We start from the raw sequence: 14,643 nt of genomic DNA, 5'->3' as shown, positions 1-14,643 counted from the left end.
AGTATAATTAGAAATGATAGTTTTCTACCACGTTGAAGAATAATTTATGGAACCTCAGCAGAGATGTTTTGAGATGAAGAGTATAAGTTAAATAGAGAGTTGCAAACAAAGTGGCAGAGCATTGTTTTTCAAAAGAAACTGTGCTGATACTTTTTCTTTTTGTCATTTATTGAATTAAGGGCACTTGGCTAATTATTTCTATTTAAAGAAGGTCCCTTTTAGAAATCTTTCAATTTCAAGAGCTTGTGCTTGAAATTTACTCCAATCTTTCTTTTTGTACCAAATTTATATATTTTCTTTCTTCCTTTTTTATTTACTTGTATCATTTTAATCTATACTTTGGTACTTCAGCCTTTTGGTACTTCAGCTTTTCTCCTCTAAGAAATAAGAAATTTCTCCTCTAAGAAATAAGTTTCAATGTTTTCCTTGTCTTAAGCTTTGAAAAAAGACCTGACTGTTGAAACTCTATGCTGAGAAAAATGCCTTCGGACACTGTGTTCCAACACAGGTATTGCAGTCTATTTCTCCTACCCTGTTGGCAAGCCATATTGTTTTCATGTAGAGCTTCTGTCTCTTTCTTTGGCTAAAGTACACCAATGGAGCAAAAGGGAGGAAGTATCTTGAAATCAGGTATGTATTTTTTCAGGCTTCTGAACAAAATATTTCACCACTTTTTGTTTGTTTGTTTGTTTGTTTTCCCCCTAATGGAAAGAGACAATATTTATTCTTTTAGTTATTCCACATATTAATTTTTCTCCTCTTTTCCTTTTCTTATGGAAGAAAAAATAATCAATTGTAATATTTGAAACCATTTTATTGGTGACTGTGAAATTCCAAAATATAAAATCTCTGTTCTTGTCACATAGATAAATAATTTCACACTGCAAGAATTTTACAGTACTTACTCATGTGAATAATGCTACTGACTTTTAAGAACTCTCAATGACTAAATGTGTCACTGGGGGGGGGAGATCATTTTCTGAAAGGTTGATTTAAAGGTTGATTTTTTTTTTTCTCAACTAATATGACAAATAGTCCTGAAAAGATATTTGTAGTCAGCAAATTTGAGCCTGTGTATTATATCACAAACAGCAAAACCATTTTAGCAGTGCCAAGCACTTGAAGAGGGAGGTGAGAGAAAGATATATTTTTCATTAAGACAAAATGATTCTTTGTTGCCCTAGTTCTGCTGTGCGCATTTTCTCACACTGGAAAAAAGCCAAAACCAATTTTTTTCATTTGATGTCTAGCTAGATTTGAGAATGTTTTACAGTCATTTAAAAAAGGAGTAAGAAACCTCTGCAGATGCAAGTATGTTGTTTAAAAGAGTTCCAAATAGGAAAAAAATGTTATTGTTATAATATATTATGATGTACTTTTCAATCAGGCTGAGACCCATGCAACCAGAAGTGTATGGTGATATTCCAACCTCTCTCTTCGATATTTGTTCTTGTTGCGCAACTAATATTGACTGTGAGAGTGGACCTGACAGATTTAGCTTTCATATTCTAGTTAAAACTGCTCTGCAGTAGAACTAAAAAATTAACAAAGGGGTTTGTTATACAAGGTTTTATCGTATCTCCATCTCTACAACAGTTAAGTTCAATTTAGCAATGTACCTAGTGCTTTACAGTGTTCATTTTCTTGTCTTTATCTTATTGCTGTTTTCCAGGTGTCCCATGTCTACAAAATCCCATAAAGACAACTAGCATTGAGATCCAATGCTTTCAGGCAGACCTGAGGTATTCTTACATTACACCTATTTCTGTTCAGAGCACACAAAGAAATGTGTAGATCAGTTAACTACTTATAAATGTATACATATACAGAGCTGAAATTTTTGTGGAAGTTGTGTTTCTGTCTTTAAGGTGCATGCAGCCATCCTCACACTATTTTTCTTCATTCAACTTCTCACCCAGTGCTATATCCTTTCAATGCATCCACTATAATTAAAAAAAAAAACAAACACTGAAACAGTGTTGTGATTTAACCCTAGCAGACAACTAAGCCTTACACAGTTGTTTGTTCACTCCCCCCAGTTGGGATGGAGGGAGAGAATCCGGAAAAAGGTAAAACTTGTGGGTTGAGACAAGTTTGACAGTTTAATACAACAGAAAAGGAAGGGATAAAAATAATGTTAATAATAATAATAATGCTTTATTATTATATATGTGATACATAGTGATCATAGTGATAGTAAACAAGTGACACATAATGCAATTGCTCACCACCAGCTGACCAATGCCCAGCCAGATCCTAACCAGTGGCCACCCTGCTCTGTTTCTATTGTTCTGTATGATGCCATATAGTGTGGAATATCCCTTTGGCCAGTTTGGGTCAGCTGTCCTGGCTGTGTCTCCTCCCAGCTTCTTGTGCACCCCCAGCCCTGTGCTGGCAGGGAAGTATGAGAAGCTGTAAGCTGTAAGAAGTGTATGCTTTGCTCAACAACAACTAAAACATCAGTGTGCTATCATTTTTTTTTTTCTCCTAAATTCAAAACATGGCAACAAAACAGCCACTATGAAGAAAATTATCTCTGCCAAAACCAGGACAGGCAGAATGATTGTGAACATACTGAGATGACAATAAACACTTAGCCAAGTGAAGAAACACTGGACGGTATGCATGGTGTTGTCATTCTGAGGAACACATCTGTGTGGCAATGACTTACAAAGAAAAGTCCGTGTTTTGCTCAGATGGCTTTTATGGAGCTGACACTGCTCTTAACATACTGTCAAAGCTTTGAGTGCAAATTATTGTAATGAAACCAATACTTAACTTTCTAATTCTTCTTCAGCTTTCATGTCTGTTGTATAGTTCTACCAGTCATAAACCATATCATTCTTAATTTATGAACCTTTCTTTTACATAAGTTTAAAAAATTTATTATTATTTTAAAATTATTAATAGGAAGCCCCCAGATGCTCTTTGATATCCTTTGCATTCTCCTGAAATTCATTGCTGTTCATTTGATCTGTGATCTGCATATCATTCCTGTTCTCCTGACAAATAAATGGTGGAGAATCTCATGAGCCATTGGGCTAGGAGTACCAGGCTTGTTTTCAATTTTCCCCTTGTCATGTGTAGCGGAAGCCTGGGACTACAGCTGTGTCACCCTCATGTCCATAGCAGTCTTAGAGAAAATGGTGTATATCTTACCATACAGACAATGCTCCAAATCATCTTCTTGCCTAAGGAAGCTGGGACTCGTCACCAATGAAAACAAATACTTACTACAAAAAAAAAAAAAAAAAAGTGAAATTTGAATTGTAAAATGAGCTTAGACCTTTAAATGGTGACTTACAAGTCTGTATTTTTAGGACATTTTATGATGTTTTGATGTTTCATAATGCCACAGCTAAGGGTTTAGAAAAGAAAATCAGGATGATGTTATTGCAAAAAATAGTTTCTTGATTTTAAATTAATAAATTTATTTTATTAAGCACTGCTGAGAACAATTCTGTGCATAAGCATTCTGTAACATAATGCTCTAAAATTTATCTCGAACAGACTTATTGGCAAATTTGGTAAGTAGATAAGACATGCTGGTGGTTAAGACAGGCTTTGTAGCTAGAGAAGAATTGGCATCACATTCACCCACCTTCAACAGCCAAAGAAAGGCATTTGGACACTCACTGATTGATTTATTGTTTGGAGCAAATTTGAAACTAACATCCTTGGTTCACTAGCAAAATATGCTCTCTGCTCTACTTCCCTCTGTTTTTTTTTTTTTTTTTTTTTTTTTTTAATTATCTGGAAGTGTAACTAAGAGTGAATAGGAGCAAGGAAAAATATGCTGGACTAATGCAAACATTCAGTGTAGTATTCAAACAAACAAACATAGAGCATACGTGTAACACATCACCTGAGCTGCTGTGAGATGGTTAAGCAGGTGCTTTTGTGATGGTTTCACCCTGATGGAGAGCTAAACTCTACAAGAATGCTCTCTCACTTCCACTCCTCAAAGGAAGAGGAGGAGAAAATATGATGGAGAAAAGGCACAAGGGTTGAGATAAGGACAGAGAGATCGTTCACCAATTACCATCACAGGCAAGACAGACTCAACCTAGGCAGACTAATATAATTTATTGCCTACCACTAGCAGACTAGAACAGTGAGAAACTAAAAGGAAACTAAAACCACCTTCACCCCTTATCCACCCCCTTCTATGTCCATCCATCAGGAGCAAACTGCTCCAGCACAGGTCCCCCAAGGGTGGCAGCTCCCCCCAGACCCCGTGCTCCTGTGTGGGCTCCTCTCCACGGGCTGCAGCTCCAGCCCGGGGCCTGTACCTGCGGGGGCTCTCTGTGGGCCGCAGCCTCCTCCAGGCCACATCCACCTGCTCCAGCAGGGGCTCCTCCACGGGCTGCAGCATGGCGATCCGCTCCATGTGAGACCCATGGGCTGCAGGGGGACAGCCTGCTCCACCAGGGGTCTCTCCACAGGCTGCAGGGGAACTGCTGCTGTGTGCCTGGAGCACCTCCTGCCCTCCTTCTGCACTGACCTTGGGGTCTGCTGGGCTGGTTCTCACTCCTCACTCTACCAGCTGCAGTTTTGCTGCAGGTTTTTTTCCCTTTCTTCAATCAGTTCTCCCAGAGGCCCGGCCAGCATCACTCACTGACTCAACTCTGGCCAGCAGCGGGTCCCTTTTGGAGTCACCTGGAGCTAGCTCTGATCTGACATGGGGCAGCTGCTGGGCTCTGCTCACCAAGGCCACCCATGCAGCACCCCTGCTACCAAAACCTTGCCATGTTACAAAGCCAATACAGATCTCTAGTTATTCTTTTATTCCACAGGTATTTCAAAATATATCAGAGACAATAAATCTGAATTTGAAGAATGCAGGTGTAAATTTGTTATGATTGCTAATACAGAAAAAGTTTTTTTTTTTTTTTTTTGGGGGGGGGGGCGAGGAGTGGGGGGAGTAGAAGAATACACAAGTGATTATATAAGAAATGGAAGATTTCAGCCACTGATGTTCCTGGAAATTTTGCCATCGGGTACCCTGGTTCTGTGGGTATTTTGTAGAATAATCCAGTATAATTATGGTTTATAAGATGACAATTTTGGAAGATTTTTGTCATGTTCTGTTTGTACCTTTGCTTCTGCTGCCTTATTTTTGATGTTTTTTGCATCTTTCTCTTTACAGGGAGATGTGTTTTTAACAAATCACTTGTAAAAAACATGAAATAAAAGATTCTCATGGAGTCTTTCAGTGAATGACAGTAGCTGTAATGCAGACCTCTGCAAGAAACCTACCAGCGCTTGTTTATCATTACCTTTCATTGAGGTTATCTACTATGCTATTATTTTTGCTAAAACAGATATAGCAGTCATGTCTCAGAACTGTCAATATTTATATCCTATACTGTAATTGGTAAAGAGTTTCTAGTTTCTATTGTGGGCTATCAGACAGCCATTGCACTATGCTATATTTATTAGGGGGAGAAAAAAAATGATGGGGAATGTTTGCATTTCTACCCCAATTATGCCAGTAAAGCAAATGAGCTTTATTTATAGCAAGTAAGTGGTCTTGTAAAGTAGCACATTCCAAATTATATTTCCTTGTAGGTCTGTGGGCATAACTCAGACTGATGTCAGATCTTGTGTTTTCTTTCTCTGTTTAAATTTCTAACTGCTAGGAAGGATTTTCATCCTGGAGCAAGGCTTGAATATAAAGTGTTCCCATATAAAAAACAATTTATGTGGGGTCACAATCTCTCCCCAAGCATAGCCTGTATTTCTGGTATGTGTTCTGTAGAGATTTGCTAGAGCCAAGTATGAACCCTAAATCAAGGGTATTGGAAGAGTGATAACAAAAAGCACAAACTCAGAGATGCACTGCTTGCTGCAATCTTCTTCCTCACAGGAAGTGTCACCACATCTACTATTATGAATACGATACATATTACAAAAACTGAACACAAAAGTGCAAATAAACCTTAAAGAACTCTGTTGTTTCTGCTCCTACAGTGCTTTTTTGGGTGTTTGTGACTGGGACCTCTGAATCATTGAAACAGAGATGTTTAGTGGTTTGTCATTAATACACTCCACTAAGAGTATTACTTGGGAAGTGTGACTTTCCTACAGATCTGTTGCAGGACTTTGGGCAAGTAATTTCTCTCTGTCTTTCTTCCCAAAATATATGCTGGGGACTATGTTTCCCCCTTGTTTAGTACAGAACTGAATGGAGAGATGATGAATGCCACATAAGATCCTGCACAGAGCAAAAAGCAAACAAATAAAAGACAAACAAGACAAACAACAACAAAAGGGAAAAAAAAAAAAAAAAAGGAAGCACTGTTGGTACTCATTTTAATTTCTATGTCCCCTCTAGTGTTTAGAGAAAGCACTTATACTCCTGAATATTGATTATATAGATTTGGAGTTCCCCATAGCAAATGGCTCTCCCTGCAGTATTCCTGATGTTTTCAAATAGAATACATTTTCAAAAATAATGGGAGAAATACAAGCAGAAGAGGAAAATCTTTGTGCTTTTCTCTCTCAAAAGTAATTGACATTAAATCACTTGTCAATTTTTGTCCCTGTCTTTTTCAACAGTTTAGTTGTTAACAGGACATAACTTAATTTTGATATACAATTTTGCAAGTAAGAGAAAGCAGTTGCATTTGTGTGTAACATAATGAACAATATCTATATGACATCAATACAGGCTCTATCTGCAGACTATTAATTTTCAATGCTGTGACATTTAAAATATGTTATATATTCTCTTGTTTTCCTTGGTGACCTTTAAAGAAATACTTGCAATGATTTAGTTAAAATGCTTTATTTAAAAAAATAAAACAAACAAAAAACAACAACAACAAAAAAACATAACTTTCACAAAGGGACATTTAGTATGTGGTACTGTAAGATATGGCATTTCACTGAAGCTTTCCTTTATGGAGAAAAAGGGCTGAATGTTGAGAATAGAAATGTACTCCATACAACGCTCCCACCCCCACCCCACCACACTCCAGTTTAATCATCTGAAGATAAACTGTTTAAATATTTAATCACCTGTGGTTTCTACAGAGTAATTTGAGATGTTCTTGTACAGAAAAGTGTATGATTTACCTTAGGCATGTGTCTTAGAATGATATGATGGCTCTCAGGGATGACTATCTCTCTGTTGACTATAGGCAGGCTAGATTTTGTCTTGGACAAGGCAGCTTCCTACAACTTAAATAGTGTCCTGGACATATGATGGTGAAATTGCATTTCACCTTAATCTGTGCTGTGGAGAAACAGTCTGCATATCATGTCATAATGTATTCCTTAGAGAGCTTGTAAAACATGAGACAACTTTGTCCAAACAAAATTTGCAGGGTAGGTTCTTCAAGAATGGCAATTGAATAACAGCTTTTCTCAACTGTCCATATCATAGAGAGCTTCATTACACTTCTAAACAAAAAGGCATTGCTTGGTTATGTAGGAAATTTATTAGGAACTATACAAAGTTCTAAATGGGGGAGAAGGATGAATCATATGTCAGGTTTCAAAAGTGTTCTTTGCAGAAAAAGCAGCAGTACATGCTTCTTCATACTTTAATTTAGCTAATGTGTCATTTAGAGAAAGGGTAAAATCAAGGGACTTAGGAAAACACAGGACTTTGAACAGCAGTTCTCCAGAAGATTTATTTTTAGGTGTTTTTTGAAAGTTTTCTTAGGAAATACAACTGCTATAATATCTTAATAAAGGATTCATTGGTAAACTGAAGAGGTTTCACCACAGCCAGGAAATAACCCTCCTTTCTGTTCTATGAGGATTACACCCATCTCTGAAACTTGAAAACCTAGGTTACATGTAAATCGTACATGGTATCTTATGCTGAAAGAACACCATCAAGGCTACAAGGTCATGAATTAGAGGTTAATAAATAAATAAAATTTATTTCTTGGTAAGGGTAGTATTCATTCAGTTTTCCATCTGTAACAGATTGTCATGCCTTCCCTATTGTGGGTTTTATCGTTTTATTCACTACTTGGCTATCATATTCTGAAAATATACAAGTTAAAGGTCTGACAAAAACCTCTTTGATTATGTTTGTGGGTTTTTTGTTTGTTCGTTTTTACAGCATAATGCAGAATCTCCCTTCTTACCCACATGCTGATTAAAAGTAGAGCTCCATGGAAAATAACAGGCAATCATTTAGTTAACTTTAGGATATACCTAGCTCAAACATTTAAGCATCCTGTAGCTCTGGGACATGACTGCAGGAGGAAACTGTTCTTAAGTAATCTTGGCAGGGATTCAGAACACACAAGCTATCTTGTATTAATATCCTTTGTGAACAATTGCTAGTGAACAGTCAAAATGAAGCAGTTTATCCTGTCTTTCAAAAGTATAAGTTACTGTCATACCCAGTGGTGCTAAAGGAAGCCCATTGCAGTTAGGTAAAGCAAACTGGAGCCTTAAGGAAATGGCAAATGATCTAAGAGGTGTGGATTATTTTGTGTGTATGCATTTGCATACTACTCATCTAAAGGAACTGTGAGGATAAATAAAACTATCAGAACAGTTCCCTAAAATCTCCGAAGTGTTCCAAGTTAAACAAACAAACAAACAAAAACTTACTGTCTCAATACATTAATTTTTAAAATTTCTTATTTAAAGACTTTGTATTGGTTTTGTACAAGAAATATTACTGACACAAAGGACACTCTTCATGTTGAAGTCTAGTTCCTGCCTTAAACAAGGCAAAGCACCGAAGTTTATCATAAATAAACCTGCCAGAATTTTGTAGTGGGAAAAAAATTGCATTTTTGCTACCATACACCTGGCAAATAATATAAAATAATTATATTTTATTTTTAATGATCTCTCAGACAGATGCTGAATCAGAAGGACAGCTAAACAGTTTGAATTGTGTGGAGTTGAAATAAATAAAAATTGATTCTTATAATGGAAAATGTCTCTTGACTCCGGTGACAAAGGAAGCCATTTGTATTACTGAAGAGATGAAGGAATCAGAGTGAAAATATACTAAAAGGTCTACTACTCTATCTTGCCTTGTTTAGGAGTCTTTAACTATAACATATTTTTTTCCCATTGATCCAGTTTAGACTACTTAATTGCAGGACTGATGCCAGTAACAGCATATAGTAGCAGCTATAAATGGGACTATCTGTAGCACACAAATCCAGGTGTTAATGGAGATTCCAAATAGCTTGGACTTTAAAAATAATAATACAAACATAACAAATATATATATATATATATATTTGCTAATGTGGTTGAGAGACTTCATTGGAATAAACTCTAAATCTAATATAAAGCTTATGAAACCAAATATCCATTTCTTTTATAAAGAATGTCATTCATGCAGTCTCACAGACTTTGTTACAGTTACATAACTGTGTTAATAGAAATACAGATCCAATTTTCATTTGGAGTTTTAAATGAGTGCTAAGGTATGCACACTAGAAACTTTTATAGACTGTTGCATTCATGAAATAAAAGTGAGATTTTTTTTTTTTGGCTCATTAGAGCTAAGCAACTTAGTCTGAATTAGTAATATCACAGCTCTGTTGTATTTTTTGATAAATTCTAAGTTGTTATTTGGGAAAAAAAAAGTGCTAAGAAATTTAAGTCATGCTGAGAACATATACATTTATGGGCCATTGATAGCTTCACAAGACAAAGATAATAGTTTTGATATGGCTGAATGATGGAAGGACTGAAAGGATGACTTGGGCAGCTACATGACATTTTGTCTACCCTGTGCTCTTGTCCCTGGCACAGGAGGGGTGATGCAGGCAGAACTGAAGGTGGCTCTTACTGCCACAAGGGAGTCAGCAGCTCCTGGAAAGGAAGAGGCTGAATAACCAAATGTCTTCTCTCTTTTTAAGCAGGCTGTCACAAATACTATCGGAATGCTCTCTGATATAAGTTAAGGAAAGGTAAAAGGAAAGGGGAGAGGGGGAGAGAGGGAAAAGAGAGGAAAGGAGAGAAAAGGAGGGAAGAGGAAAGGAGCAGAGAGGCGAGGAACAGAAAGGGAGAGAACAGAACAGAAATGGGAGGGAAGGGGAAAGGGGATGATCTCAGAAAATTAACGTTCTCCTATAGCCCACGGCTGGACATATTGCGCTTTGATCACCATTAACACAGTATTTTCAGCTTCAATAGAAAGTGAACTCCTCACAAAGGACCTGCAATTTCTATTGTCACCTGTGAAACTAATAAACTTCTGGTTTATGAGAACTGTACTGTTATTTTTTGAAGAATAAGTCACGTACTTAAGTGTCCAAACACAATAGAATTTTTTGTAAATTCTCCAACATTCAAAGGAACAAACCAGTGGGGGGAAAAAAAAAGTGTGATAATTGTTAGATCAGACCTCAGGACTACATAGAAGTAAGCTTCAAAGGGCTATTTCTTCGAATAGAAACCATTTGTGCTAGAGGTGAGGATACTAGGATACTTTATAGGATGTATTTGATTTAGAATTTACATTGGTTCAATTAAGGACATGAGAATTTGGTTCCTTAAAGATATAAAGAATGTTTATTCATGTACAACCTGTTTCTGTAAAAAGCCTGTGATCATCTGATTTTTATGTAGAGTATTACTGAATGTGATGATGTTACTCATCTGAGTAAATTCAGCTACGAGCATTTTCATAATCAAATCTTAGCTGAAAGGAGTGTAGATAAGGAGTTGCATGATTCAATCATTATGCTAGAATTGCAGACAGCGCTATATGGTAACATCAAAAAGTACACATATTAAACCCGATGCTTCAAATATGCTTCAAATATACAGTATAAATGGATTTAAAATGTGGGGTTGGGACTAAACGATCTTTGAGGTCCCTTCAAACCTAAGCCATTCTATGATTCTATAAAAATGGACAGGAATTATAACCAGAAGTCCAAAAGAAGAGGCTACACTTCAGTCCTGAAGATGGGAAGGGAGATGACCAGAAATTAAAATTAGAGGGTACAAAAACGAACGAACAAACAAACAAAACCAGCAACAAGCAAAATAAAATAACAAAAGCAAAACCAACCAAACACACACAAACACACACACACACACACACACACACAAAAAGAAGAAAGAAAGAGAACATGAATAGAGGAGAAAGGAGCAAAATACAAATACATTGCTTGACACTGTTCAATTTTTATTATAAGGGAAATCCTTAAAAGCCTCATTTAAAAGTACTTGTCTCCTCCATTTCTATCACTGAAGAACTGCATTAGTAGCAACTGGAAGAAAACATCGGGAAAGGATGATCAAGTCTTGAATATCAGAAGCAGCAATCTTCAGAAAACTGTAGGGACAGTATACCCCAAGCATCCATTATGGTTTTTAGTTTAATAAAGCATTTCAGTTTTGCACATTGTTCACTCACTTTGAGGAAAAAAAACAAACCCCAAAAACCAACCAAACAAAAAAACATGAACAAAAAGCTTTCTACAAAATGTTTGCTTTGACTCTGTTAAGGAAACTAGTCATCTTTTAATTTTTCACAGTTCTCCAGTAAAACTTTTGCTGGTGACCTAACTTTTTCCTCCCATTTTTAATATACAGTTTCACTGTTCTTTTAAAAAATGTCTATTTTTCTTTGCCATTACTCCTTTTCTTCTTGTTCTTCCTTCAGATTTCATTTATTAACATTTGACTGTTTGTAATGTTCCTGTTTCCCTGATCCTCTGTTATTTTATTATTTTCATTTATTATTTTCATTACCTGAACCTAAAGAAGAGTTCAGCAGTACATAGACCTTATCAGTGCCACAAATGTCTATAAGGCAGGAAACAGACAGAGCTTCTGCTTTCTCTTGATCTCTAATGCACACAGAAATGTCCTCACTAGACCCAACAGCCTTCCATATTTTGTGTGTACATCTTATTTTTTCTGTATTAAATTTGAAAGACTTAAATTTGTTGCTTGAGCAGCTGTGCTTCTTTGCTAGCTTATTGAAAAGCTGCAGGTATGGACAGAAATGAAATACAGTGGAAAAAAAAAAAGTAAAAAAAAAGTAAGGCTTTAGCCTTACACAGTTATAGACCTACAGAAAATGGTGCCTGGTGTTCTGACTTGTTCACTGAGATGTTGTGAGCAGGCTTTCCTTGGCTGACGATTACTGAAAATATTGATTTATGGGGGGCACTACATGGACTCCACCACTGTTTGAGACTTTAATTTTTGGTCTGTCTTTAGGTTTTGCCATATATCCTTTGGCCTAATACAGAGATTTCAAATTTTGTGAGACTTAGCAACAACTTTGAAATGTTTTTTCCCCAGCTGCTTGAAGCAGACAGAAAAAGTAACATAAAGGATGAGCCTGGGTAGTATCATGATTCTGTCTCTGTGTTAGTCTACTGTAATGTTCCTGGAGAGGGGAAAAAAAAAAGCAGCACTGAAATAAATTCTGATTTCAAATATACAGGCAATGGTGTTCTAAAGCTTAGTTTGTGGACATAAGTAATTTGGGGACAGAAGACGCAAAGTGTTTCATAAAAATCAACAGATTTGGTTTGGGGCAAAAAAAGGACAAGTAATGGCTTGAAGACTGTTCAGTTTTTCTCTCTTTGCTGCCTGTAATCAGTCCAGTCTGGAAAAAAAAAATAAATTGTTTTGTCTCTGTCACAGTCCATCAAGATTCAGCTGCAGAGTGTCAAATCACTCATCCATACAATAAGAGGAAAGATTATTTGATATCTCTTAGATAAATAATATCTCCAAATTTATTTCCAGGTTGATCTTGCCTTCACACTGTATTATTAGGACTTGCTTCCTGCCAGGCTGCACATGAGACAAACTCCTCTGATGAAAGTCAGGGATATAACTTCAGCCCTGAGACTTCACTGAAGAGCCATGAGGGTGAAGGGAAAAGCAGAGAGATGGGATTGTAACTATTTTGATATTTGATATTGCTACTTGGCAATGAGGAAAGGGACACTGTGTACATGCTTTGGCATGCGCAATCTGCATTTCATATTTTAGCATAACATTCCCATACTAGATCCTATAGGCATGCTATAATGCAAGACTGTAGCCCTTACTACCTGTAATTCCCACAGAAATCAATTAAACGTAAGGATGGATGACAAGATAAAGATTGTGCCATTGGGTATTATTTGTATGGGGATAAAATCTGAGATTCACTTGGATAAAACAAATGAGAATTTGAAGAATCCTGGACATTGAGAAAAATTGAAAGAATATGAGTGTGATTTCTCTCAAATATTTACATTGTTAGCTGTTTGGAGACAAACAGCAGGGCAGCTTTTATAAATCTTTTCACTTTGTCAAGTTGTGAATGAAAGCTGGAAATATAGATAGGGCATTTTCCTCTTAAATTTTGAGCTAATTAGCAAAGGTATTGGAGTTAAGTTTGTGTGTTTGTTTGCTTGTTTTAGTAACGCTTTTTCAATGAGAGAGAGGCACAAAAAAAAGAGTTTAGTACTCCTTAGTGAATAAAAGTTTTTGGAGACAAAATGAAATGTATAGATCCCTTTACATTTTAATATCCAGATATGGGAAGCTGGGCCTAGCAACAGAAATGTGAGGTGAAATTCCTAAACCAATACTTAAGGAATTTCTGTATTATAATTGTGGCTAAAGAATTTAAGTGATGAATATGGCTACTTTCACATGCTTGGATAGTCACTACGTTTCTTTTGGTTTGTTTGCTTGGTTTTGTTTTAAAGAAGACATTAAACACTCTACATTCATAAAGAAGGAGCTACAAAAATGTGCAATATTTCAAACACATACATTAAACTCTTTCCATGATGAAGATCTTCACAACATTTTGTGGCATTTCCTGTGATGATAAAATAGTTTTCTGGAAGATACAGGATTCATGCCTTACTTTTTAATGCTGTTACTAAAGATAAATAAACTGAATTAAATGAGGATGTGTAAGTCTTATGTTTTATTCTATTGCCAGTTCTCTTAATAAATAAATAAATAAATAAATAAATAAATAAAATAAAATTAGATAGACTGCAAGGCCTGGGCTGATATGGGTTGCTTGTTTAGCTTTTATTCTTGCATAATGCAAAAATAAAACATAGAACATAACCCTATGCATTCTTGTATGAGATATCTTTCGATACTGCTTGGTTTTCATGCTCTTAGCAATTATAGATTAACGGGAAGGTATCCATTATAATTCAAGGAGAAGGAAAATCTAGCAGAAACCTTGCTCTTTTCTTCCATGTACTTTCTTGAAGGCCATGGGTCAGGCTAATTTTTGTGCTCCTTCACATGCTCTGAATCCTACTGGAATGGGAAACAGAAGTTCTGAAGTATGAGAAACTATGTTCTCATTGTCCATACTGTTTTTGATTATTAATTTGCTGTTAATATGCACCTAGCTTCCCATCAGTCTCACCTTTCAAATGAGCCCAGGTTTAAACATTCACATCAAGAGCTTTGATCAGTGATTCATATGGTAGAAATAAGCCACATAATTCTAAAGGTTTCTGAGTTTGGTTTTCTAGGATTACAAATGTAAAGCTTCAAAATAGTTGCTCTCTTTTTCCTGTTCCCTACAATCTACACTGAGGACTGTAAGTAAATTCAGAATTTTGTTTCTTATCTGATCCCCAAAATCAAAGCCTCTAAGTGTGAGTCGATCATGGAAAACAAAGTTTGTTACAGGTAAATTTATTGTTAGTT

The 14,643-nt window shown here is 36.2% G+C and overlaps 1 long non-coding RNA gene across 2 annotated transcripts; it reads left to right on the top strand.

Annotated features, from left to right (window-relative positions):
• The first annotated feature begins 273 nt into the window (after positions 1-273).
• Positions 274-13,866, top strand: LOC121066236. Of its 2 annotated transcripts, none has more exons than XR_005817609.1 (3): positions 274-630; positions 1,673-1,742; positions 12,712-13,866. It is a non-coding gene; the product is annotated as an uncharacterized LOC121066236 (long non-coding RNA). The 2 variants fall into 2 exon arrangements; XR_005817610.1 differs by having other exon boundaries at positions 332-508.
• The last annotated feature ends 777 nt before the right edge of the window (positions 13,867-14,643 follow it).

The sequence above is a fragment of the Cygnus olor genome, chromosome 2 (assembly GCF_009769625.2).
Source record: "Cygnus olor isolate bCygOlo1 chromosome 2, bCygOlo1.pri.v2, whole genome shotgun sequence".
NCBI lineage: Eukaryota > Metazoa > Chordata > Aves > Anseriformes > Anatidae > Cygnus > Cygnus olor.
Note: the sequence above shows the minus strand (reverse complement) of the source record. Positions and strands in the feature narration are given on the sequence as shown.